Source organism: Zonotrichia leucophrys, chromosome 6, assembly GCF_028769735.1.
Source record: "Zonotrichia leucophrys gambelii isolate GWCS_2022_RI chromosome 6, RI_Zleu_2.0, whole genome shotgun sequence".
NCBI lineage: Eukaryota > Metazoa > Chordata > Aves > Passeriformes > Passerellidae > Zonotrichia > Zonotrichia leucophrys.
The window spans coordinates 30,430,326-30,458,045 of NC_088176.1; the positions used below are offsets into that span (position 1 = coordinate 30,430,326).

Below are 27,720 nucleotides of genomic sequence, written 5' to 3' on the forward strand. Positions count from 1 at the left end.
AAGGCTGCTGTGACATAAAAGATACATTGGTTAGTAGGATTTAAGTGAAATGGGCTCTTCCCAACTCACTGGAACCTAAGGGAGGGCTGGAAATGAAGCTGGGAGGGCAGTGTGAGGAGACAGAAGGAGGAATTTGTACCTGAGAGTGCAGGTGATGCCTCAGGTTGTAGCTTTTATATTTTTCAGATTCTGTGCTGCTTTGGTGTGTGGGTCTGAGCTTCACATTAAGGGATGGTGAGCTCTGTGCACAGAGCAGGGAGACAAAACAATTCCTGCTCCAGCTGGGGACCAAGGACAAATGATCCAAATCTCAGGCCCAAGAGCACAAACAACGTGGGCTGGAGAGAGAAAAACAAGCAGGATGGGAATTTGTAACCTAAACTGGAATTGGACAATGAACTCCAATATGCAAATGGAGCAGAACTGATCACAGTGACAGACCCCATGACCAGGTGTCCATTTTGTGCCCATTTTGGTTCACCTTGGGTGCAGCCCTGGCTGGGCTCTTGTGCTGCCCAAGGTGGATCCATGAAGGAGATGCTGTTAATAAATCCCTGCTTCTTTCTTTAACTCTGTCCAGCCTCTGTTCTAGGGCAGCCTTCCAAGGCATCACTGGGATATCTCTGAGAGGAGAGCTGAGGCAGCCTGACCTGTGTCCTGCTGGAGAAAGGTACTGACAACACAAACAGCCTTGGATGAGAGCACAGAGCTGAGGATGGGCTCTTGGTTTGGCCACTAAAATTGGCAAGGGGGTGTTGCCTTAGGAATGTGGCACAGAAGGTTTTTCTGTGTTTCCCTCATGCCCAGCAGAGGAATGGGAATTCTCAGGGGATGGAGGAGCTCACTGAAGGCTTTTGGGGTTTGCTTGGGTTGGGTGGCACCCTGGTCACTGTCCTGATTGTCCCTCAGGGATGGCGTGGGGCTGAAGGCTGGCCACTGGCTGAGTACCATGAGCACAGGAGAGCTGCCCAGAGGCAACCAGTGACACAGGATTTTGGAACCCTGGTTAATGAGAATTTCAGACTTTCTGTGCTGCCAGGCACTGACCCCCAAGAGAACACTGCATTTGACCTGAGGCTGTGGAGAAGGCCTCCAAAATGGAATAATAGAATTCAATTCTATCTGAATGAATGGTAGAATTCAATTCTTGCCATAATCTGGGATTGTGGGTGTGGAGTTTAAATAGAAATGTGTAATATCACATGGTGGAAAACTTAAAGGTTTTAGAATATAGCAATATATATAAACAAGATGGAGGTTTCAGGGCAGAGGCTGGTCCGTCTTCACCTTCTTCTTCACCTTCTTCCCCATGGGATTGGGTGATTTTGTGTAATTGGATTAAAAAGTCCACATTGCAGGCCATGGGTGGTTGGATATTGGGTTAAAAGTAAAAATAATTTAGGTGTCATTTCTTCATTGGACAGTTTATCCTTAAGAGACTTTGTAGAGACAGAGATGGAGCTGCATTTTTAGTTTGTTAGAGGGAAGTGCTGTAGAAGTGCTACAGTTTGTGAGACTGTAACATAGATAAGAGCTAACAAACATCTGAGTCCCAGCAAGAAATACCATCTCATGATTTTATCCTGACTTTAGCAGAAAAGAAGCAATGGAATCCACAACAGAAAATCTCCTCAGCAAGGAGAGGTAGCAGTGAAATCTTTTAAATACAAAGGCACTGATACCCAGCCCAAACAGTGAGTGCAGGGAAAACTGGTACTGAAAAAGTTAAATTTCGTAGACTGAAAGTTCACATGGAGTTACTTCCATTTTTTCAACAATATCCATTCTCACCACCTGCACATTCAGCAGAACATTGTCTCTAACAGAAAGAACTTTTCACACAGGGAAAAAAGAGTCTTTGAGAAAGCAAAAAGGTAGGGGCTGCTCTGGGTAAGGAGAAAAGCATGTTTCAGCATATTGGGAATCACTTAAAAAAGTGTCCCCTGGAGCAGAACTCCTCCTCCTCGCATGAGGGAGAGGCTGATTTCCTTTGGAGCATTGCCTTGTTGTTGCAGATTCATTGATTCCTGTCTGATGGATCCTGGGTTGGTTAGGTTTTGTTTGGTTTCCTTAATTTCTCCACAGCACAGTTTTTCAACTCAGGTTTTCTTTTAACCTGGCAAATGTGGCCAGTATTTTCAAGTGATTCTGCATCTCAGAGTTCACTTTGCAAAACTTTGAGGAGAAAATTTTGTGGGGTTTTTGTGCTTGTTTGCAAAGCTTTGAGGAGAAAATTTGGTGCTTTTTTTGTGCTTGTCAGAGCAGCTATGCCCTCTCTGCTCTTCCTGGGCACTGAGAGCAGAGCTTGAAACTCTTGCTAATATAATTCTCAGTAGATTATGGCCATCTATCATTATTCCATCTAGCAAACACTCTTCTCTGATAAAAGGGGATGTAGTAACATTTGTATTTATGGTCTTGTTCAAAGGAGTGATGTGAGGTTAATTGGAAGGTTAATTAGGAGAGGTTTAATCTAAAGGCAACAAGTCTAATCTCCACTCTCAGATTCATGAGAGCTCCTTTCACTCAGCTTTTCCAATAAATGCAACATTCCTTAGAGATAAGCATCTCTGACACAGCAGGAAACTCCATTTATTTCAAGGTGGTACCCAGGAATACTCACCTGGAAATAGAGTAAGGGGCTGTAGCTGCTCTGGCTGTGCTGTGCTGTGTCAGCCACACAAATTCTTCTTCCAAATCCAAAAATTGAGGCATGGCAGTCAAGTGAGGCTTCCTGGCAGGACAGCTGTGGGGATTGGGGCTTACCTTGCCCTTTTTGGCAAGCACAAAGCAATTCCCAAGGTCAGCATCAATGTCTCTGTCAGGGACTCTATATTTTGTTAATCAATAAGCATGAGAAAGATGAATTGCTTTTAAGATTAACAGCCAATCAGTGCTGTAAGTGGAACAGTCAATGCCTGAAAGAACTGTGTGCCCTTCTCCTGAGCTGAGCTTCACAGAGCCCAGCGCTGCCCTCAGCACCTGTGGCCATTTTTGCAGCCAGGGATTGGGTAATGGAATGGTTCCTTTTAGGCCAAATTCATAAATATCATATAAACAGACAGGGGAAATATAGAACCTCCTGAAAAGCTGCTCCCTTCTGCAGGGCTGAGTCCTGAAGCAGTAGGGATGGCCCAGGAGCAATAGGGATGCTGCAGGAGCAGCAGGGATGGTCCAGGGAGCAAGAAGGGATGAGTCCAGGAGCTCTTTCCTAAACTTCCTTATGGCCCTGTCACTTCACCAATGTAGAATGAACCTGGTGCTTTTCCCCCAGTCATCCTGTCCCTGCCTTACCTCCCCATCTCAGTATTTCCCTTCCCTGCTCTTTGTGAGCACAACAGTGGGGAGGGAAAGAGGTGGCTGGAAGGAGTGAGAAGGTCTTGGTTGATTTGTTTGTTGTGTAGAATTTGTAGAATTAAAAAGAATCAAACCCTCTGCCCCTTTGGGTGGTGAATCCCAGCAGTCCAATGCTGTGCCAGGAGGAGCCAGGAGTGCAGAGGAGGAGGAGGAGCAGGGAGATGACAGAAATGACATTTTAGTTCCAGCATGTGACTGCTGCAGATGCCTAAAGCCGGCAGAAGGGTAAGAAGATGAGAAAGTGCTACTGAGGGCTCTTAAGTCTTCAATAGGATTCTCTAAGAGTCCACTTAAAGGCAAATGGAGCACTCCAGGAAGGCAGCTGATGGAGGCAAGGAGAAGAGGTTGTTTTTGAAGTGTACCTTCTGTCTTCCACAATAGAGTATTAATTATCTTTTGATCTTTTAGTTTCAGAAAAAAAAAAGATTCTCAAAGTATCTGACTGTAGACACACGGTTCTACAGGCAAGAGCTTCCACTTCAATCTGGAAAATTTTCTTTATATTAAGTTTGTTTGAAAAATCCTTATCATGTTTTATGCTTCAGGATTCAACAGTTGCCCTTTCCACCCTTCTCTGTTTTTAAATATTTCCTTTCTTCATTTTTGCCTTAGCTTATATCAGCATTAAGGTTTTTCACACTTTTCCTTTTTGTGTTTGTACTTAGCAGCTGTATTTATAGCTTTAATTTCTATCTCCTCTTAAATTTCACCAAGATAAGATGTTTTAGAAGCTTGTTTCTCACAGAGGTCAGGAGGGAGGACACTGTATCTGGTATTGGTGCCTGACAGCTTTGGGAGGTGTTAATCTGTATTGATGTTTGCTCTGCAAAGGGAGAGAGCCTGTGGCCTGTCAGGTGAAGAACCATGGGAAGTGTCAAGTGTGTGAGCAAAGTGCTCCAAGATGCCTCTCCTCATTACAGCAGCAGGGCTGGCACTTGTCTCCTCTAATTAACCAGCAGCTGACTCCTGAAGGAGTGTCCTTCCTCCTCCTCTTCCTCCAGGTGAGACTGGAACCCCTCCAAAGTCCCAGCTCCTGCTCTGTGTTTGAGCCCAGGTGAGCTCCTGCCTGCTCCCACTGCCCGTGGCAGGCTTGGCTGCAGCCTCTGCCTCTGCCCAGCCTCTCCTGCAGCCCTGCTGGGGTGTGCTGGGGTTATCCCACACCTCTCCCTGCCCAGGGCAGAAACACAGTCTGCTTTCTGTCAAGGTAAAACTGGTGCCTTCCTCTTTCCTCACACTCTGCCTGGGATATCAGCAGCCTGCAGGAGCTGGAAGGTGAGTGGCACACTCCTGCCGTGCCATAAGGGCCATCTGGATGCTGTGGCAAGACTGAAATAGCACTTCAAGGCAGAGGCAACACCTCTAGGGGCTCTGGAGTAGCAGCCAGCTTGTTTGCATCAGTGAGAACAGTCCCGTGGCCTTTCTCAGACATGTGTGAGACCAGGAGCCCAGAAACCAGCGTGAAATCTCATCATGAATGCTTAGGTGGAAGAGTGTGGTCCTTCCCAGTAAGACTCTGCTGGTCTCAGCATGCCCATTGTTTCCCCTTGCCCTGGAGATGAGATTCTGGCCCAGCACCAGCACTGCCCGCAGAGTCAAACCCAGGGATGGTCCAGCCCTTTTAGCCATGAAAAATCTCCTGTTCTGGCTAGGGTTGGTCATCTAATTACTTGTTGCATCCCCACCCCTGCTTAGAGGAGTTGTCTCCATATTAAGTTAATAAGTAATGGCCTAAGACAACGTTTCTGGATGAAGCAGAAAATGTGATTTCCCCCCACACCCTTCTTTCCCAACTGCTCAGATATCCAGACAAAACCACAAAAAGCTGCTTGGTCAGCCCCAGGTTAAATGCAGGTGGAGATCCAATTAGGAATCCCTGGCTCTTTAGCTGGAACTGGTTTTGTCCTTTTCTGGTGGCTTCTTTTTCTTATTTGTGCAGGCCCAGAAGTTTCTCAGAGAGCAGGGCCCTCCCTCCTTTCATCTGACCTGTCAAATCCATGGGATGTGACATCCCCTGGGGCAGGGAGCTGCACAGCAGACTCAGAGGGAATGTTCAGCTGGGCCAAAATGCTTGAGCAGGGGTCAGCTCCAGGCGCTGGGATCACCACAGCTTTGGTGACGTGTGGCAATGGGAATTCCCACCTGGGACCTCTCCTTGGGCTGGGCCACAAACACCATCTGCGTCCAGCAGTAAAAACAAAAGGTCTGAGTATGAGAGGAATTGTTTCCAGCATGAGATGGCCACAGCAAAGAGCATTTGGGAATGTCCAGGCAGTGCCAGCAGCAGTGGCAGGGTGCAGCAAGGCTTGGAACGTGCTGATGTGCAGCTTGGAGCATCAGTGCTCCAGCACAGAGGGATGGGGAGCAGAGCACAGCCTGGAGGGGAGGAAGAAGAGTTCTGGAGAGAGCAGAAGCCCTGTCCCACAGGCTGGAGGTGTAAACAAGCTGTTTGTTATTCCTTTGTGACAAGGCACAGCACTCCACGTTTTTGCTTTTAATTTAGCTCCAATACTTGAAGTCTTAGGCAGAAGTTTGAGGTTGTTTTGGTTTTGAAGGTGAGGGTTTTGAGAAGCACTTGATCCTGAATATCCACATCTCTCTGTGCCCTCTCAGACATCATGGCATACTGAGGTTCCTAACTGCCTTTTTTTCTTGTACATTTAACTCAGCCATGAGTTTTGTTTCTGAGTAACAGTGAAAAATGACCCCACACCCAGAAATCTTTGTGGTGCCTCCGATGACAGTGAAAGAACAAATTTCAAGGATCAACAGCCTCTCCAAATTCTCCTTTTGTAACAGGCATAACAGCAAAGTAATCATCATTAGAACAGTAATTTTGTTCCAGCAACCCTTAAACTCCTGCTGTGCCACTGTATTGCACTGTACTCTGTGCTGGGCTGATGGAAGGAGGGGCTGATTCTCTTAACTAAGTTTCAGAATAATTGGAGGTCTTTTAAGAGAAAAACTTTGTTTTGATATAGGAATTTCAAAGGTGAATGGAAGCTTCAAAAGAGGCACAGGGAATGCAAAGATAATAGGATTGAATTCTTAGTGGTGGGTAGCTCTTGACTTTAGATTGTTTCCTGTGAAGATACCAGTTCCTTCTTTCCACACCAAAAATATGTCAAAACAAGAAATTTAATTTGTTCAGTTCTCTTGAATGCCATATGTAGCTGTCGTTTTCTTGATTTAATGTATAAACATGAGAAGGCATCTTTGCCGTGAAATTATATTAACAAAAACTGCCTTTCTTCCAAGTACTCCTCTGAAAACTGGCTGTATCTTTGGAAAACAGCACGACAGAGGCCGTGTCACAAACACACAGAGCCTCGTGAAACGCCTTTGGTCTTGTATAATTTTTATACTGAGCTGTGAGACGCTGTCCTGTAGAGGTGGAAAACTCTGAGGAATGAAAAGGAAGGGGTAGAAATGAAAAAAAAAAAAAAAACCTTCTGTGTTGCTATGGATCCTAGAAGCTTCGATCCCTGGCAGGCTGCTTGTCTTGCAAGCACTGCTCCTTCACACCCCTTTTGATGAAGACATTTGTGCAGTTGTAGAAGAGCAGAAAACCACCAAGAGGTTTTCTGAGTCATCTCCATGCCAGATCTGCTCAGCTGATTTTATTCCTGAGAGGAAGGCAGAAATCCCAAAGTCTCCCCAGCATACCTGGTTTAGGACTTTCTGGCTTTGTGGTTAAAAGTTTAATTCCAGGATGTGGGGGGATAGAATGTAAGAAAATAGTGCAGAAGTAATCTCATCTCAGAGGAGTTGCAGCTGCACTAATCACCAAAGATTAGGAACAGGCCTACTCTTAATAGGCCACAGCTGTGTCCTATAAGAAGTAGAGTGCTACAAAGGAGTAGGTGAGGAGAGAGATTGAGTTTGTTGGCTGTGCTAGGAAGAAAGAGTCAGTGCTGTGAGGAGCTGGCCATGAGAAATCATCAAGGAGGTATGGAACTTTTACAATAAGATGGCAACACCAGGTTTTTCTTTCTGTCTTTGTCGTTAAAGGTATGATTCCAGGATCTTTCTTTCTGTCTTTGTGGTTTAAAGTTTAATTCCAGGATCCTTCTTTCTGTCTTTGATGCTCTGTGCCCATTCCTGTTCTGTGCTCCTGTGAAGAATGTCACTGGAGATGTTTTTCTTAATTTTGATCTGCTGAATCTAACTCAACCCAAACACACCTACACTCAAGACAAGCTTTTGGAATGACATGTGTGTGCTTGGCTATTTGCATAAACCATGAGATAAATGTTTAAAAAAATGCTATAACAAGGACTCTGACAAAGATCCCACTGTCTGCTATTTAACATCTGCATTTTAATGATGTAGAAGTAGAAATCTTTTGCTTGATGAAAAATCAGCTGCCTGGTCACACATGAATATGGGGCACAGCCAACTATTTTGGCTCTAATTTGTACAGGTACATCAAAAAATATTGGCATACCTTGATATTTTTAGTATTCTACACAAAGCTTTTCACCATTGGTATTGATTTCAGATTTTTTGCTTGTCTAGGGAATGGGAAGATTAATGAATAAACTCTGTTCTTTCATATTACAGTTGAGTCTAATTAGGTGATGGGATTAACTAATGTCATGCAGCCACTGGAATTGTGTTGCTCTGTCTTTGACAAGGGTATTAAAAAAAATCCAACCAAAAGAAAGCCAATTTTCCTTCATGTCAAGGGAGAGTGTGTAGCAATGTGTTTTGCTGAGGACAAGAGGAAGATGGTGGTGGTGGGAAGAAGAGGAGGGGTGTGGGCAGTGAGAGGGGATGTGAGTGAAGGAAGAGGCGTTTGGCCATGAGCCACTGTAAACCAGCTGACTTTTCCTTCAACAATCCATGGGTGAGAGACTGGGAGGTTTTAGAAGCTCAGTAACAATCACACAAGTTGTTCAGTCAAGAGAATAATTATGCTTTTAGGGCTCAGGACTTCAAGATGCTTCTCTGTATACTTAAATACTGCAAACTTTAAAATTCATAAACATAGGAAAATGCATTTCTTAAAAGCCCAAGCAGACAATGGTATCAGAAATAACACAGACTGAGTATTTTCCCCTGGAGAGACAGACTTTTCTTCACTTTCAGCATGTTTCTTTCCTGAAATGTCAGCCTTTATGCAATACTCTGCTACTAGCCCACATATGATCTTTTTTCTCTTATGTTCTTGCAGTTTCAATAAAATGCCACAATGGATTACTCGTGCATTCAACCCAAATGTTTACTTTTTATTACTCTCTTTATTTTTCCTCAGAGTTCATTTTGGTGTATTTAACAAGCAACACAACAAGGGGAAGCAGCCTCAGGTTGTGCCAGGGGAAATTTAGATTGGATATTAGGAAAATTCCTTCATGGAAGGGGTTGCAAAGCACTGGAACTGAGTGCCTGAGGCAGTGGTGGAGTCACACTGGAAGTGTTCAAAAATATCATGATATGGGGACGTGGTTTGATGGTGAACAGGATGGTGCTGCTGAGTTTATGGTTGGTCGTGATGGTTTTAAAGGTACTGAACAGTCCTGTGAGTCTGTGGTTTGATGCCTGATCCAAATCCCCTGTGGGCAGCCTCAGGGGCCTTTGCTCTGCAGTGTGAGGAGCAGTTTGCTGGGATGTGTGCTCTGGTCCTGGGCCCTTGGGCATCCAGGGCTGGGGCTGCTCCAGCAGCTGCTCCTGCTCCAGCTCTGGCCACCGAGGAGCTGCTGCTCCTGGTCCTGTCATTCCTGCCCTGATCCTGCTGCCCTGACCCCAGCAAATCCACCCCTGGCTTTGTGTCAAGCTTGAGTAGTTTGAAACAATTGCTCTTCTCTTCTTCCAGTTAAAAATCAATGTTGGAGAACTTGAACTGTTTTCAAAAGGCCTTCAGGTTGTCTTGACCAACAACCCTGCTGTCATCAGGTGTGCTCCTGGCCAGTGTCAGACAGATGAAAGCCAAACCAGTGCCTTGCAGCATTCCCAAGTGTCTGCTGTTCCTGTGTCAGAAAGGAAATGGCCTTGAAAGAATTAAAGGCAAAATGTTGAGCTGGAGAGATGTTACAGCAGCAATGTCTGTCAGAGACTGCTCTGGCCATGGCAACTCATCACATGGGGGAACAAAAGCAGCACATTCCTTTGGATCTGCCTGCAGAGGTGTGGGTGTGGCAGGGAATTTAACTTCATCTTTTGTCAAATAGGTATTTTTTGAAAATATTTAATGCATTGATGGGGAAACCTGCATGAGTGACTCTACAACCTGTGTTCAGATAAGGTGTCATTATGATGGTTCTGCCCCTGCTGCTGAACCTCATGGATATTCCTGTTTCCACACAGGGAGCTCTGTCCCTGCTGCTGAACCTCACGGATATTCCTGTTTCCACACAGGGAACTCTGTCCCTGCTGCTGAACCTCGTGGATATTCCTGTTTCCACACAGGGAACTCTGTCCTGCTGCTGAACCTCGTGGATATTCTGTTTCACATAGGGAACTCTGTCCCTGCTGCTGAACCTCACGGATATTCCTGTTTCCACACAGGGAACTCTGTCCCTGCTGCTGAACCTCGTGGATATTCCTGTTTCCACACAGGGAACTCTGTCCCTTGTGCTCAGCCTCATGGATATTCCTGTTTCCACACAGGGAACTCTGTCCCTGGTGCTCAGCCTCATGGATATTCCTGTTTCCACACAGGGAACTCTGTCCCTGGTGCTGAACCTCGTGGATATTCCTGTTTCCACACAGGGAGCTCTGGTTTGGCATGCAGAACTCCACTGCTATAGCAGGGCTTCAGCTCACTGCTGGGACAGACAGCCAGGGTAGGAAGTACCAGCACTTTAATGCTGGAATTCTCCATTGAAACAGCAGGATAAATGATTAATACCAATCAAAAGCTTTGTGGGAAAAAACACTGTCAGAATTGGGGGTAAGTTTTCAGGTGATTACAGCACAGATGATAAAAGTGCTGTGTGTTTAAAAGCCTCTGTGTTCAGACTGCTCCAACACCTGTGGCTGAAGCACACATGACATCCCTTTAGGAGATCTGTTCCCTGGGCTGTGCTCTGTCTGTATTAATCCTTTTGCATAAAGCATGATGGCATTGCTAATAAATATGCAGATGGCAAAAGTGGAGTGCCTTTGAGAGCAGTTTATGCAGCCAGCTGCAGCTCCTGGAGTTTGATCCAGGTGATATTAAATCTGTATTCCTCTGAGGTGGAGCTCTTTGAGGAGAGCACACCCAGATTTTGTACCTGAGGCTGCACCTCCTGCATGAACAGGACAAAAATTGTAACTCTGCCAAGCAGTTAAAAAGTAGGAATTGTGCTTTGCGCCTGAAAATAACAAATAACGAGTTTTGGTAAGACACTGGCCATATGAAAGAAATTTCATGGTAGCTGGTTCTCTCTTTCAGATGGAAAAAACCCACAAAGCAGCAAACCTTTCAGTCTAGAAATGGAAGTCCTGAGACAAGTGCAGTATTGTAATGGTGAAGAAAATTAACTACTGCACTATTTTTCATTTTTGTCTGGGGTTAGATTCTCCAGAATTGCTGCTGTTCCTTCAGAATCAGTCAGAAAAATGCAGGATAGCTTATCCTGGCTGGAAAAATGAGTTAGATGTTGTTGCAAAGTCTCTCCCAACCCTACAGTTCTGTGATGCCACAGATCCTCCAACACTCAAGTGATACTGATGGCATTTTTAAACAGCAAATGCAGCTAATTTGATAAGCTAAAACCAGAAGAGAGCACTTAAAAAGTGGTGTTCAATAAGCCAAACCTTCAAGGCAGCATTTCAAAGACATTTATGATGCGCAGAAAATGCCTGAAACTCTTGCAGGATTTCTATTGACTGGCTATCATTGGACTTCTTGTGCTATTGACAGGATTTCCAGATGACAAACCTGAGTGTTTGTCCTGGAGCTGTGTGTCAGCAGTGGGCAAATCACAACAGTTTGAGGAGTTTAGAGACAAACTACCAAAAGAAATGAAAAATGGATACTTTCTGGCTGTGAATTCTTATTACCTTCAGATCTGACTTCTCCATATTTCTTGTAATTAAAAATTTAAAGCCTAATATTAAATTCCTAAAAAAATCATTAATAAAGCCTATTAAGCTGAGCTACAGTTTCCCATGAGATGTTGAGGCTGCCTTTAGTTGATTTTTCCAATTTCATCATTTTGTATCCTTTCCAGATTTGATGCTTTTTGAACTGAGGGGTTTTGGTTTAGTTTGGTTTGTTTGTGTCTGTCTGTGTAGGAGGGGGGATTAATACCACAGCTGAACTTGAGATTTCCAAATATGCCCAAAGAGTTGAAAGTAGCCCAGAGGGTTTCTTGGTATGGACCTTGTAACACCTCACAAAACAGATTTTGTTTTTTCCAACTCTTTGCAAAAAAACACTATGGTGAAAAGCAACCACTGAAAGCACCCCAGACTCATTTTGTCCTTGTTTCCAGCCAAGGGGTTATTTCAGCTCCTGGGCTTAGACGTTCTCTGGGTGTTTGTGCAGCCACATTCCAACTCCATTCAAGTCTCTGGATGCTTAAACAGAGTGGCCAACAGAATCACCAGGAAGCAATGAGTTTAATTGTTGATTTTGATTCAGATTGTGGTGATTCAGGCTTGTGACAGCTATGATTTGTTTGCTGTTGGTGAGACAAAATAACGGCTCTGAAGTTTTTTTTCTGCAGCAGAGCTGGAGAGAGTAAGAAAAAGAAAGGGTTTTCCTACCCCACATTCTGCTTCCAAGTTGCTACACATACCCTGAATTTCAAAATTTAGCTTTTTTCTCTTATTTTTCTGTAATTATGTGTGGGCAGCAATTTGAGGGAGGGGATTCTGCTCCTGTGCTCAGGTGAGACCCCACCTGCAGAGCTGCCCCAGCACAGGAGGGACCTGGAGCTGCTGCAGAGAGCCCAGGGGAGGCACCAGCATGGGCAGAGGGATGGAGCAGCTCTGCTGGGAGGAAAGGCTGGCACAGCTGGGGGGGCTCACCTGGACAGGAGAAGCTCTGGGGTGACCAAACTGTGCCCTGAAGGAGCTGCAGGAAACATGGAGAGAGATTTTGGACAAGGGATGGAGTGGCAGGACAAGGGGGAATGGCTCCTACTGACAAAGAGTGGGTTTGGATGGGACATTGGGAATTAGGAATTGTTCCCTGGCAGGGTGGGCAGGCCCTGGCACAGGGTGCCCAGAGCAGCTGTCCCTGGATCCCTGGCAGTGCCCAAGGCCAGGTTGGACTTTGGGGCTTGGAGCAGCCTGGGACAGTGGAAGGTGTCCCTGCCCATGAGCCTTAAAAAGTTCCTTCTAACTCTATGATTCTATGAATGCAACTTCATTAAATTATTTGGGTTCTACCAAGATTTGCTTCAGTCTGTCACCTCTGCTCTACCAGGCCCTCTCAGGCAGACTTGCTGCTCAAAATGCACCTTGCTTTTACTTCATCCTTGGCAACCTCCAGCCCAGGGACAGCAATCCTCAAGGAAGGATCTGAGGGGAGCTGGAGGAGGCTTTTGTGCAAACCTGTTATGTCTGCTGTTCCAGGTGAAGTGGCTCTGAGGAAGGAAGCAGCTTCCTTCTCTGCTCTCAAAGATTTTATCCTTTGTTCCTCTTTTCCTGGCAAAGCTGGGACTGATGCTTTCAATGCCTCATCTTCCTGCCTGCAGATTGTATTTCTCTTGCCATGAACCAGTGCCAGTTCATAAATGGATGAGAAAGAAACTTATTACTTCATGTGCCAGTAGTTGTGTTTCACTCATGAAAATCATCATTTTCTTCCCCTTTTCTCTTTGTGTATGATCCAGAAATGATGTGCTGGCTTAGAGGAATGAAAGGGCTGTCAGCATGCCTGAAATGTGAATCTCAGCTGTATCAAAACACCCTCTTGGTTATGAAGGCATCCAGAAGTCAAAAGATTGCTTGGCAGTTTTGCACTTTTGCCCTCTGGAGAGCACCAGTGAAGGTGGAGCCTGGCAGGAGAGCCAGAAGGGACATCCTGGTTCTGTCTGGGCTCTTTGATCCATCCTCCCTGTCAAGTGCAGGAGCCCTTAGGAAGGAAGGGGAGGTGAGTGAGGAAGAGGCAAATGAAGTGATTTGAGAGGGAAAAGAGCTTTGCAAGAAAGGAGGAGCAGTGTGACTGTTCACAGGGGTTCTTGAATGAGGGAAGAGACAAGAATGTTGACTCCATGTTTCAGAAGGCTGATTTATTATTTTATGGTATGTATTACATTGAAAATATACTAAAAGAGTAGAGGAAAGGATTTCCTCAGAAGCTAGCTAAGCTAAGAATAGAAAGCAATGATAACAAAGGTTTGTCTCTTGGACAGAGAGCCTGAGCCAGCTGGGCTGTGATTGGCCATTAATTAGAAACAACCACATGGGACCAATCACAGATGCACCTGTTGCATTCCACAGCAGCAGATAATCAATGTTTACCTTTTGTTCCTGAGGCTTCTCAGCTTCTCAGGAGGAAAAATCCTAAGGAAAGGATTTTTTGTAAAAAGGTGTCTGCAACAGAGCAGTGTGGAGCATCCTAAGGGAAGAACTGCATTGAAGAACAAGGAACAGCTCCATGGGGAAGAGAAAATACAATAATCCAGTAACAGAGCAGGTTCTGTGTGAAAGCAATGTGGGATGAGAGGAAAAAATGGTTCTGCTCATCTGGGAAATGGGACATGGAGAGATGGGAGAGCACAGCCAAGACCAAACCAAAGGAACAAGCAGAAGGAGACCTCAAGCCACCCTCAGCTCCTGTGTGATGAATTCAAGTGCAAGGGCAGAGATTGCTGTGTGTTCTTGAGCAGATGTGTGCTGGGGAGGGAGAAGAGCCCTCCTTAGCAGTTCTGGTACATTAATGCTGCTGTCTGCTCTTCGGAGACGTTTTATGAGGCTGCATCAGCTGCTCCTCCAGGATGAAGAGTCAATTCTGAAGGCTCTTTTCTACATCCTTGGCCTGTGTTTTGGTCCCCATATGCTCCCCTTCTTACTGATGAGCTAAGGGAATGAATAGCAGACAGTATTCTCCATCTGAGGACATTATTAATGGAATGGAGAGAGTTTAGGGCACTAAAACTCTGCAAACACAGGGTAAGTTTAGTGAATAGTGCAGGTGAAAAAGAGGTGACAGGACCAGGCTTAAGGCGGGGATTTCTTTTAAAAGGTAATTTGCATTTTGAGATCAACTTAATATTAAAAAAAAAAAATCAAGCAACCACAAAAACTGAAGAATCCAAAGGTAGATTGTGTTTAAATTAGTATTGAGTCCAGCTGAGCAAAGTTGCCTTTTCTTTTGGACTACCTATCTGAAAATAAATACACAAATCTTACACCCTTGCAATGATCTTCTCAGGGTGTTATCAAAGCTTCTTCAGATAAAATCCTCCTTTCTGGATGTCAGACCTTCTTTTTTGATCTTTGTTTGACTTAATATTTGCCTGCATCATTCTACTGCTGTTTCCTGTCCTCGGCTCACCAGGCCATGCAGGGCACCCTCTCCCAGCCACTGGTATTTGCTGTTCCGCCCCTGTGGGTGCCCTCCTCAAACTTTATCACTGTCCATTTGGTTTTCCAGCCCCAAGTCCCCGATGATAACACAGAAATGACAGCTGTGTGAAGTCAGACAGCAGCTCCAGCTCTGTGGAGTCTTGTGGTGCTTCCTCCTGATGGTCATCCAAACCATCTGCCTGATGGCCATGGGGATAATTTGTTGTTTAATGAGTCCAGTGACTGACTCTGAAAGAGTGTCCTTGTCTGTTTGTGATGGCACAAGAATGTTCTGTAAACATTCTTTATACTCTTCAGAGCTCACTTCAAAAAAAATGAACCCTGAGTGTCTAAAATTTGGAGAGGGCCTGTTTTCCATTTCCTGTCTCCATGCCAATCCAAAAACTTCTAAAATAAGTGCTTGTTGAATACCCCTAATCATTTTCTTTACTCAGCACTCTCATAATAGTGTAAAATATCAAATGTGAAGCTTCTTTCTCCCTTTTCTCTTTGTCTTTTTTTCTCCCCCATTTTGTACATGCTGTGTTCCTGCCACATGGATCATTCATGGAAAGAAGAACATGGAAATAACAATGAAAGGTGTTTATGGGCTTTGTTCCCATTTCCTGACAGGTTGTTCTGAATCAGGATGATAATGTATGAGTGATGCTCTGGATTAATGATGTAGGAAGAGGTTTTGCTACTCCTGAAGCCAAGGGAAGTGATTCCATTGACCTTTCAGTGCCAGGATTTCACTCTAAGGATTGCATTGAAACTGAGTCTGGGTGTAGACACTTGGGAATGGCTTTTAGGATAATGTCTGAGTGCCTGGAGTCTCTCCTCAATGCTGATAGTCAGGGGAAAGGTGTCCTTGGTGCCAGCAGCATTTTCCAGTGCACTGCCTCCAGTTTCCAGTGCTTTGTCCTCTAGAATCCATGTGGGTGTGTGTCCTATCACTCATTAAATAATTATATATATTTATGTCTCCTACAGAAGTGTTCTTCACGTGTATGCACATCCACCTTAGCAAATGCTGGAGCTTTTCAGCTCTCAAAGGTATTTTTCTGCCTGGTGAGCCGAGTTGTTGGAAGTAGGAGTTGCTGATGCGCCACTTAAAATATATTTAAACTTGTACAAAGAAGATTATATAAAAGATACTGCTGGAGATGAGAAGAAATTCTTTCTGAAGTAATTTTGAGCTAGTAATTGATGGAGAGCTGGCTTCAATAGCTCTCTTTTTGTGTTTTAGAGTTCAAAAGGAGATTGTGTCATCTCTTTAGAAGGTGTTGCAAGCAACTAAATACTTTGTTTAAATATTTTGTGTAGTTAAGCAAATAAATTTTGAACAGATAGCTTCCATTAACCAACTGATTAGAATATCAAACATGCACCCTGTTTCCAAGAGTCCTAAAATATCCCTAACCTAAATTTTGAAGATGTGAGTTTATGTAACTGAGATGAACCTGGAAGATTTGGCGCTGAGCTGGTGATCTGACCCTGAAAAAGGTGGAATTTCTCTGTGCTAATGCTAAAATTAGAATTAGAAGATTCCCTTCTCTTTTACTTTGTTACATTTGGTAATTTCTGCTTTATTGCATCTGTGCACATGGCAGTTGTGGTACTCCAGGACATCCCCAGGCATGTTTTATGCTGGGAAGATAAAAATGAAGCTTTTGGCCATTGCCTGAGACTTTAGAGTTGAGGTGTCTCAGTCTTGGCATTAGCAGGTTGAAGAGATTTGGAAAGAAAAGAGTGGGGGAGGATGCTCAACAATGAATATAAAGTATAAGGAAAATGTATTGACAACATTAGCAAATAAATCAAGCACTGATGTAGGAGTTTCTAAGTCTGCTCATTAAATATTTACATTTTACACTCTCGAAAATGGAAAATATGTTGACATCTCAATTTATCTTTTTTGAACAAACTGTCATACCTGGCATGGTATAAAATTGATAGCAAAGAATAAACTGGTCTGGGAAAGTCAATTAAGTTTCTTGAAAGAGTGAAAATGACACTGAAAAAAAAGTGTCTTTGGAGGCTGGTTTGGCTGGGCTTTATACCTTAACTGTTATGTTTATATAGGATGATGACAGTTTGTGGTAGAGCACAAAAAGCTTCCTGAACCTGTCTTCTGGAAAGTTCTTAGTTGGTATTTTCTGCCCTAACTCCAGTGGGCCAAAGGATGGGTGTGATGAACATCAGCCAGGAAAGCATGAAAGCCTGTGTTGTTTTCCTGTGCATATGGAGGTGAGCTGCAGGAGGTCTTGGTTTGGAATTAGAAAATGATATTTTCTTTTTTTTCCAACTGTTTATATCCTTAAATGCACATAAGGTCACATTAATAAATTGTTCTATATTTGAGAAGGGGAAAAAAAAAGAGAATTATTTAAACTGTTTTCATATTTTTAGAATCATTCCTCTTCGATGCTCGCAGTAACCAGACCTCTTCTTCAGGTGGGATCTCTGTGTCTGCCGTGGGATTTCTTTTCCATATGGGTTGGAGAAGAAAAAAAATAGTCATTGTGGAAAAAAATTTAGTCAGTATCACTGGAACTTTTGGTCTTGGGTGAAATTTGAGGGAATGTCGTCTCTGAAGGCAGCTCCTGTGTGTTGTTACTCCTCCCTTACCTGAGGCTGGAAGAGGGCTCTGGTTTTATTGCAGGGATTTTGGCACATGGCAAGTGCATCTATTCCAGCAGGATGGTGTTTCTAATCAGGTTGGTTCTGTATGTACAGTTTCTAAATGGCATTTCCTCTATTTCCCAGGCACAGTTTGTGTGAGCTGCCTTGAGGATGAGGAGGCAGCAGAGCACTTTTCCCCCTGTGAGTCTGTGCTGTTCCATCCCTCACAGGCTTTACAAAGCCCTGCATTCAGGAAGGAGACCAATCTGATCTTCATTCCATTTCCACGTGCCACTTGGCTCTTCCTGCCACAGTGTCACATTTGTATTGATTCCAGTATTGACTGACTGAACACCAGCACAGCCAGAGCTGCATCAGGCTCATGCAGGAGAACACAGAAACATATTCCCAAAAAATCGAAATTCTCACAGGGAAAATGTGTGCTGTGCTGTAGAGAAAATTTCTGGACACTTATGACCTAGTGATGGTCACAGGCTCTGCAAATCAGTGAGAAGAGGCAGATAATTAAAATTACTGCCTCTGCAGGGAAAAGCCACAGGCTCAGCTGTAAAAAACTTCATCCACAGACAGGGGCTCAGCTTGGTATTTTGAAGTGAAAGGGGTGGAAAAGGCATGGAAAAACAAGGAGAGAGGTGGAAAGCAACTGGAGCTCTCAGAAAACAGGAAGAGCAATGAGGATCCTGTGGTGAGGGCTGTGTGCTTGCTTTTTTCCCCTTTCCAGTCTGATTTGCTGTAATTAGGATGGCCTTTCATTAGGATGGTCTTTTTTTAGGATGGCCTTTCCTTAGGACACTCAGCTCTTGCTATTGCAAATGGAAATGGCTGGGTGGACACAGACTGAAGCACCTGAGATTTTTGAAACTCCAAGTCTTGCTTGTTGAGCTATGGAGGGTAAGAGTTTGAAAGAAAAGTGAGATGGACACCACAGGAAGGTTGGATAATATAAGGGCTGCAATGGAGGCTTTTTAAAACCTCCTGTAACAGAAAATTGGCTGCAAACAAGATGTAAATAGATAGTAATGTTGTTAACAAAAAGGGAAAATGCCTCTGGATGAGATTTTGAAGGGGAGGGTGAGAATTCACTAGAAATGTGTAAATGAAGAGCTGAGAACATTTCTCAAGCAAAAGGAAGTGTATTTTTGGGTCAATTTAGGATAGAGATGGTCTAGCTGGACATGCTACTCCAGCTAAAGATCAAAACCTGTGTTTAAAGCACTAAAAATACTCATAAAGCTGTGTAACAGAATTGTGGGTGGGATCCACTGGGCTGGGCTGCATCCTTTGGCCCTTGTGCTGAGTTAGACCAGTGTGAAGCATAGTATTAATGATTTCAGAAGATGCATGAATGATCAGAATCACTGCTTTTCCTCATGCCAGGCCTGGATGTGTAAGGGGAGAAGCAGAGTGGGCAGGTCCAGAGGGGTCAGCTCATTTTCTGAGCAGGCTTGAGGGGAAGGAGCCCATTGATGTCAGATTCTTGGCTTGTCCTGGGAGGGGAGAAGGATGTGGATTAACAGAGAATAGAATTAACACAGAATTAGCAAAATGGAGAATACTCCCCCCAGGTATTGATGTCCCTCAGCTCCTTACCCTGGGGCACAGAGCAGGGGGGGATGTGGGCAGTGAGCATGGATGTGTTTTGTGGAGATGGGATGAGCAAGGGGATAAACACTGCCTGCTGTGAGTGTTCTGAGGAAACCATGGCTTCCCACACGGGGCTCAGCACAGGCAGGAACGGGTGAGTCAGATTCCAAGTGTGCCTGCAGCAAATGCAAAGCCTAAGGATTCATGATCTGTCCTGCTGGTTCTGGCACAGATTTGGCTGGCTCGTTCAGCCCCTCTAATACAGACTTCACCTGTCCTCCCACACACCTGGGCAGGGTGTTTTGCTCGCTGAGTGCTGTCACTTGCTGGCCCAAAGCCCTGCTCTGGGGAGACAGGCCGTGTGTCACCTCTGAGAGGAACATCTTCAGTCAGTGACAGCTCTGGGTCACCTGGTTCTAAAGCTGTAATAACCACACAACTTCAGCTTGTGCAGGTCTGGAATGGCTCAGCCTGGCATCTGGCTGCTTTGTGTCTGCACAGAAATTACTGCTCAGAAGGAAAATATTAATTTATCAAGCACTGAAGAGTGTGCAAAAAGAATGAAATAAGCTCACCTCTCCTTGTTTTCAGGCTTAGACTTAATAATGACACTGAGATTCTTGACCTTCTAACTGTAAGCAGTTATAATAGGTACAGCAAATTAAAAATGGTAATGTTTAGATGAGTGAAAATGGGTATTTTCTTCATTAATTTGGGAGCTGCTCTAAGCAAATCTGTACTTTGTTGGCACTTTAGTGCTTGGGCTCACTTTCATTAATGAAAAAATATTTCCATCATGGTTTTAAAAAGGGTTTTGCCAGGTTTTAAAAAAGAAAATGGGATCTCAAGCCAGGATTACATGTTGCATCCTTACAGGAATTGATCACCCCCACAGCACCCATCCTTCTCTAATCCCAGGAAAGAGAAAAGCAGTGTAAAGAAGTGATTTGGAAATGCAAAATTCTTGCACCTTTTGGATAGATTAATTCCCATTTCAGCACAAGGGGGATTCTGCCTTGGTTCTGCTCATGATGAGAGTGGTTGGAATGGGGACCCTTGCATCTGAAACTGTGCCAAGGCAAAGAGGAGAACCTGAAATTCACAGATATCCATAAAACAGAGAGAAAATGGTGCCCCAGGGAGCAGGGCCTGGATTAGGACATTATTCCCCAAACTCTTTGTCCTAAGGAATATTTTGTTCTGTGTCATTGAGGAAGGGTATGGTGGAGGGAAAAATGCATTTCTTGGGGATTCTTTGTTTTTCTTTGCTTTGTTTTTCTTTAGTAGTAACTTAAAATCCTTGAAATTCATCCTAAGCCTGGCTGATTTACAAGCAGACTTTTCCAAAGGCTGTAAATTCTGCTGGTTTCATTGGAGCATCCAATCCAGGTCTTTGTTACAAGCAGAAGAATCTAACTAGACACAATTTTTTTTCCTCAGGAGAAGGAATTAGTTTAGTGACATTTTCCAGTCTTCATCTTTATCAGAGGGATGGATTGGATATTCCTCCTTCAGTAGATTTTCCTGGAGTGCATTTCCAGTCCTTGCTGTCCATTCCCTTGCCTCACCTGTGGCTGGTGGGTTCTAATGGGGGAGCTGAAAGGGTGAATGCAGAATTTTGAAAAGGTCACAACAACCCTACAGAGCCCTGTGGTTCAGGCACAAAGTGGGGATTAACATTCAGATCCCTTCCACTGCAGCAAAAACTGAAATATGGGATGAAAACAACCCTTCCACGTGACAAGGATTGCAAGTGGGGAAGGGGAATAAACTCTTGGCCTCTTCCTGTAGCTGTTTTCACATTTTAATAACTTTGTGCTTGTCTTATACGACAAGGTCCTGTGTAGTGGTAGTTAGCAACTTTTATTTTGCTACTTAATATCTGAATTCTACTCTCAGAGCCTGTGATCAAAAATCAAACTGCAAATTGAGATAATTGATTTGGGGTTTTTGTTGGCTATTTTTATTCAAATTGCTGACTGCACCAGAAAAATAAACTCTGAATTTTATATTCCTAACAACTTCCCAGCCTTTGTTTCTCTTCTCCTCCCCTTCTCCTACAGAAAAAACATGAAGAATTATTTTTGTGGGGTTGCTTTTGATATGACTAGACTTCAAAAATGAAATAAGTTTCCATTTCAAAATTTCTAACTGAAACTATTTTTTGGGGACATGCTTGAAATTGGAAAGCTAAAGTAGTTTGCTTATTTCAGTTTTCTGTTTTTTTGCAAAATATAAAATATTCCCAGATACTTTTGATCCATCTGAAACTGATTTTTTTGGGGCCTGAGAGGTTTGTTCTGGGCTATGTCTTTGTTTTTTGGGCCTGGGCTTTGTGATGTCCACAATGCTTAGGCAGGTGCTGTGCTTGTGTGCATCAGGTGTTTATTGTGTCCAGGTAGCCTTGGGAACATGGATTCCCTAGATGGCAAAACCCCCTCAGTGAAATGTTGAGTAGAATTAGAATAATTCCTCCATAGAATAATTCCTCTATTCCAGCTCATCCAAGTCATCCTTATCTCCTTAAGTCTGTAACAGTCACTGCTGTGGTTGATCCCGTATTTAATTTTAAAACCCCAAACTGTTTTACCAGGTCTGATTTAATCAGTGCAAGTTTAATTAAAACCTTCCACCAGGTGGAATCTTGTTCAGCCACGTGCCCCTCTTCCATTCATTGGCATTTCTCAGTTCAATCCCAGCAAGTGGGATGGAATTCCACAAGGTTTTGCTCTGTGGCAGGGTTTTCCACCAAGCTTTCCCTGCAAGTGAAGTGTTAATTTTCCCTGGAGGGTTCTGCAGAGCCTTGGGAGGTGCATCTTGGCTCATCTGCAGCTCTCTCAGATCCTTATTTTAAACCTCTCTGAGGCTGGGCTTTGTGCTAGTGACAGCTTGCAAAGCTGGAGAGCAGAATGAGCTGTTGTTTAGGATAAATAGGAAACATTATTTATATATAGGAAGGAATCAAGTTGACAACTAGAACAGCATGAAGAAACCCAAGAAAGGCACTTTTTATTAAAAAGCATTGGATTAAAACCTGTTCTAACTGAAAGAAGTAAAGCAGGAAACACCTTAGTGCTGCTTTTCTGTGGGAGCAAAAATTCTTCCCTTCCTCCTATGCCTGAACTCTTAAAACACAGCCAGGGTAGGTCACAAATCCCTGGATTTAGGCATTCTACACTGAGCAAATATGGCAGCCTGAGGCTTTCTGTGCATGCCAGGTCACTTTGCAGAGTACTTGTGCCTTGAGAATCAGCAGAATCCCAGGAGAGTTTAGGTTGGATGAGATCTTAAAAGCTCATTCCACTCCAACCCCCTGCCATGGGCAGGGACACAACTTTTCATTATTATCTTTTTAAGATTTAGTAAGTGTCTTTTTTCTATTCTTTAGTATAGTATAGTATTCTTTACTATAATATAGTATTATAAAGTAATAAATTAGCCTTCTGAGAACATGGAGTCAGAGTCATCATTCCTGCCTTTGTTTGGGGCATTTCCCAGCAAATACAATAGGAGGCTGACAGGGCAGTGCTTCCCTTTCTATCCTTTTTAGAGATATGGACGTTGTTTCCCTTTTTCCAGCTTCTGGGAAAATCCCAAGCAGAGGGGGACAAGGCTGACTTGGGTAAACATAAAAAGAGATTGTTTTCACCCAACCAGCCAGTCAGCAAAAGAGAAATAATCTGAACTGGGGCAATGGACAGTTTGAATGGATTTTTGCTTCTGCCCATGTAAGAAAATGCTCTTGTCTCACAGGAAAGTCTGCAAAGATAGCTGAAATAAAAGTGTCAATCTGAGGCTCATTACAAAGCCCCTTATCCCTGCAGCATCTTTTCAGTTAACAGTGTTTAGTGGTTTAAGGTCACCAAATTTAAATTACATCAGATATTCAGTTTGCATCTCTTAATTGGCTATCTTGATTGATGATCTTGGTGGAGAACCCTGACCTCCTTTTCACAGTATAATAATGAGACCTGTCCTAAAATATTGCCATTAAATTACCTTTTAGGTACTTACTGAAACCTGTCCAACTCAGGCATTACCCTTATAACAAAGCTTTAAATTGTTTTAAATACTGTAACAGTGAAAATTCTGAAGTAGCTGTAACAGCAATTTTTTCTTTCTTTATTGGAAAGTTCTCTGTTCTGTGCTATTATTAACTTATTTCTATGACGAAAATTATGCAAATTGGCTCTTTTAGTCAAGTTCTTCAATATGTTTGTGTCAAGGTTAAGATTTTATAAGCATTTAATTGATTTTGATTGATTTGCCAGTATAAAGAGGAGCAGAACTAAGAGGAGCTGGTGAGTGTGCCTGAGAGTGCAGAAAGGAAAAGGATTTTATGTGAAACTGTTTAATCTGAGACATCATTCACCTGTTCCTTGAAACCAATCCCAGGAAGGAGCACATGTGAATAGTTTTAGAGGATATGTGTTAATTAGAGATAAGACATCTGTTTGAGTTTGTGTCACTAATGAGTGGCTCACAATATTTATTCTGCTTCTGGAACATTTTGTTCTCTTTGAAAGAAATTACCTCAGAAATGTAAATTGCAGCTAATAGATCATCAGTTATCTCCCAATAAGAGTTATCAGCACCACCTGTCATTGGCTTCACCACCTCACCTGGTTTAAATCTCTCCTCTGACTTCATTCCCATAGAAAAACACAAGGGGGTTTTGGGGGCTTTTTTTGGTGTTTGTTTGGTTTTTAATTTTTTGTTTTTGTTTGGCTTTTCATGGTTTTTGGGGTTTTTTGGGGGTATTTTTCTTTTGTTTTTTTGGGTGGTTGTTGTTGTTGTTTGCCTGAGCCACTGGCATGAGGAATTCTGTAGTGTCCCACCCTGAGATCACTGTTGAGTTTTTACTGTGCCCATACTGTTTGCCTTAATCATCTGATCCCACCCCACACATTTCACACCATCACTTCCATGTCTTTTTTTGTAAGTAGCTGCTTTGGGAGTGTGAATTTCTGTGCTACAACATCCTTGTTCCATGTCATCCACTCTCTAGTTCATAGTCCCCCTTTAAAAGCTGTCTCTGATGTCTGCAATCCATTGTAATCCAGCCTTGACATTGGAAAAGATGGGGCCAATTTGAACATGGGGAGCACTAAAAATATTCATACTTATTGTCTCTTTGCTACATACCTCTCTTTCCTCCTTTAATTTGTTTACAGACTTGTCAGAACTATGGATTTTGTTTTCAAAATCCCCCCAGCCCGATTCTTTTTATTTGTTTTTACAGCACCTTCTGTTGCATTTTTTTGTGGCTATTAACTGGAACTCTGAATGGGATTCCATAACTGTTGGGATGACAAGTGTTGAATTTTGAGCCAGGTAAGCCAAATCTGCTGGGAGGAAGAGTGGAAAGGAAAACAAAGGTGCTGGGGGCTCAGACATGGTGTGGAATTGGATTTTCCCTTCACCCAACCAGTCCTTTCCAGGATGCTTGGGGGACTGTATCATTTACTGCTGTTTAATTCATCTCCACTGATTGGCTTCACCACCTCACCTGGTTTAAATCTCTCCTCTGACTCCCTTCCCATAGGAAAACACAAGGGAGGGTTTTAGTGGTTTTTTTTTTTTTTGTTTTTTTTTTTTTTTTTTTGTTTTGTTTTGTTTGTTTTTATCTTTCTGAATCATTGGCATGAGGAATTCTGTAGTGTCCCACCCTGTTGATGTGCTGGTACTGCTTCTGCTGAGTAAATGTAAGGAGTTCACAGTGCTCCCTGAGCACACCTGGAATCCTTCTTAAAAGGGAAAATGAAAAGAGAAAAGTGACATTTTGGAAGGAGCAGAAACAATGGCACACTGTCATTTGTCAGGCATCAATGTGAAAATGTGCTCTGGGACAGGAAGGCAGAGGTTGCTAAGCTGAAATAGTTGCAGTGAAGGGAGAAAAACTGGGATGCTGTAGGTGAAATGGAGAAAATGCTACAAACTGAGAGGAAAAACTAAAACCCAAGCAGACTGGAAAGCAGAGGAATGGCTGTCCCATTTTTCATTCACTTCTTCAGTGTTTAATCACTGCCTCTCATATTCTCAAACACTAATTTGTTACATTCACCTTCAAAATTCCCAACTCTTCCTTATGTTGTTATTGATAACACTCACATGCACTATGCTCTGTAGTAAAATGTAGTGTAAAAAAAAGCTAAAAAATGCAAAAGTACCATTTTTAACACCTTCTAAAAACACCTTTGAACACAGAATTTCTGCTTGCAAAAGCAGAGTTGACCTCTAGCAAAAACATGTAGGTATAGGAGTTTTTTTGTTTTTTACTATGAGCTCAAATTCTCAGGTTTCAATTCTCTTTTTCACTCTGAGAACAAAACAAGAGAAGAGTTTATGTTGATTGAATGAATTTCATTTATACTGGTTGAATAGTTTCCTTTATATTGATTGAATGGTTAAAAAAACCCCAAAACCACATTTACAGAAGTCATCCAGTGGTGGGTGAGGAAATAAAATGAAACAGTAGAGATATAAAATAGACTGGATAGGTGTGAAAAGCCAGGTTATGCATGATGCTGAGATGAAGGAATGATGTTTCATCCCAGAATGTGGCACAGCCAGGGCTCTGTTGGGATTTTCAGGATCTCCACCTGGGATGTTTTTAGGAGTGAGAGGGCTTTTAATGCCCAAACTGCATCACATTAGCAGGATCTGCTCCTAAATGGGCAGTGAAGACAAATTCTACCTGGATTAAGTAGCAGGAGCAGGAACAAGAAAGGAAAGAAAAGCAAGAAAGTCCAAGAAAGAGCAAGAAGGAGCTTTTTGGACTCAAGTCTTAACACCTGCATCAAGAGTGTCAGCCCTGAGGGAGCACAGCAGGAGCTGCTCAGCTACAGGAGGCCCTACATTTCCACACCCTCCTCAATCCCAAACGCATTTCTGCCTTAAATTTAATTAAGCAGAGTGGGTTTGGTTTCACTTACACCATTTAGGGCTCTGCCCATGCAATACATTCTGAGCAGCAGGAGTGATATAGATTTATTTCTGTGCTGTCACACCTTTTGGGCACTGTCTGGTGAGAACTGGGCTTTCTGACACATGTCACTGACAAACTAATTTGTCACATGTGCTGGGAGACAGCCAGCAAGGTAGGAATATCTTCCTGTAAAACTGGAATAATGCAGCAGTACAAAGCTGTGACACTTGATCAGTGCATAAATTCAGTATTCACGGGGCCTTCATTAATTAGCCAGAGACTTGATTATGGGCAACTGTTTATTTAGAGTAATGGTATTTAGACTTGGGTAACAGTTTTGCTTATATAATCAAGAAAAGTTTCTAGGTTTCTTTTGCTGAAAACACATTCCTTGTGGTTAACACAGAGGGAGGGAGTGTGGAACTCGCCAGCAAAACTTGTCTGCATTGAATCCACTGTGAGTGCCAAGGCTTCTGCTCTGTTGTTTTTCTTTTGGGAAGGTTGAGAAGTGTAAATACCTTTGCTGGGGCTCACTGAGGGTTTAGCTGTGCCTTGGACAGGTGGTGAATGTCCATCCCTTTTCCTGGCTGGAGCTCTGTGCAGCCCATCCTGTGTGTTCTGCCCTGGTTTCCTGTGAGTCACAGCATTTGGCTGAGATCAAAACTAGATCAAGGCAAACACAAGATGATCAAGTCTAAGTGTTGTGTCATGGCAACAGTTGAGAAGCTGTATTTAAACTGTGAGGCAGAAGGATATTTTAAGGTTTGAAGGTGACCAAGGAGTGTCAACCTGCTTGTTTATAAAGAAAAAAGCTCTGTGTCATCCACCCATCTTCTGATCAATGTAAGTTTAACACACTTCTCCCCAGCAGGGCTTGAGCAATGGCAAGGGGCTTCTTCCACCTTCCCCTGATTGAGAATTTCTTGCTTTCATCAGAACTTTTTTCCCATCCTGTGAGATGGGTGTGTGTGAAATGGCAGCTCCTGTGCTCTCAGCCATAACTCTACCCTGTGGCTGCTGCTACACTCAAAATGAAAGGCTTTTAAAATTGACTCTGGCTTATTATTTGCAGCTGCTAATGCAGTTGTCCTTAAATTTTATGTGTGACCTTAATCTCCAGGAGGAGATTCACAGACAATTTTCAAGGTTGCTCACGTGTTTCTTCTCTGTTCGCTGCATCCAGCTCAGTGAAACACCAATAAACTCCAGAGGAGTTCCACACTGATTACTCAAAGTTCTGCAGTACAGGTTTTCTCTTCTCAAAATTGCCTCTGTTCAGGTTTTAAGAAAAAATATAAAATCACTTTGAGCTGTTGCATATAATAAGATTAATAGTTGATGTATTTTATCTATCACCTAGTGAATTACAAAGTTTTAATTTTGCCACATGGGGATGCAGCTGATGCTTTTCCCAGGCTGTAGTACAGGAGTCCTGAATTCCTGACATTTACAAGCTGGAAAGGATTTACAGATTTAACAAAAGTTTTAGCAGTGTAAAAAGTGTTTGGCAGCACTGTACAAGTTAACCTGTGCCCTTTAACATTACTGCCTTGCAGGAATGCCAGTGCTGAGTGATTAAACAATAAATCATAACACACAGAGACAACAGCAATCCCTGGGACCAGCTGTAAGTGACAGACTTATGGAATGCTCTTTTATTCCCTAAAATTTGTTCTTTGGAATGGTTCATCAGCAAGGGCAGTGGACTTGGAGGCTTTCTGCCATTCCTAGTAAAATATCTTACCTCTAGTGAGGGAGGG

General features: G+C 43.2%; 1 long non-coding RNA gene across 1 annotated transcript; it reads left to right on the forward strand.

Annotated features, from left to right (window-relative positions):
• The first annotated feature begins 590 nt into the window (after positions 1-590).
• On the forward strand, positions 591-27,619 carry LOC135449571 (uncharacterized). Its single transcript, XR_010440767.1, has 3 exons — positions 591-670; positions 24,275-24,366; positions 27,517-27,619. It is a non-coding gene; the product is annotated as an uncharacterized LOC135449571 (long non-coding RNA).
• The last annotated feature ends 101 nt before the right edge of the window (positions 27,620-27,720 follow it).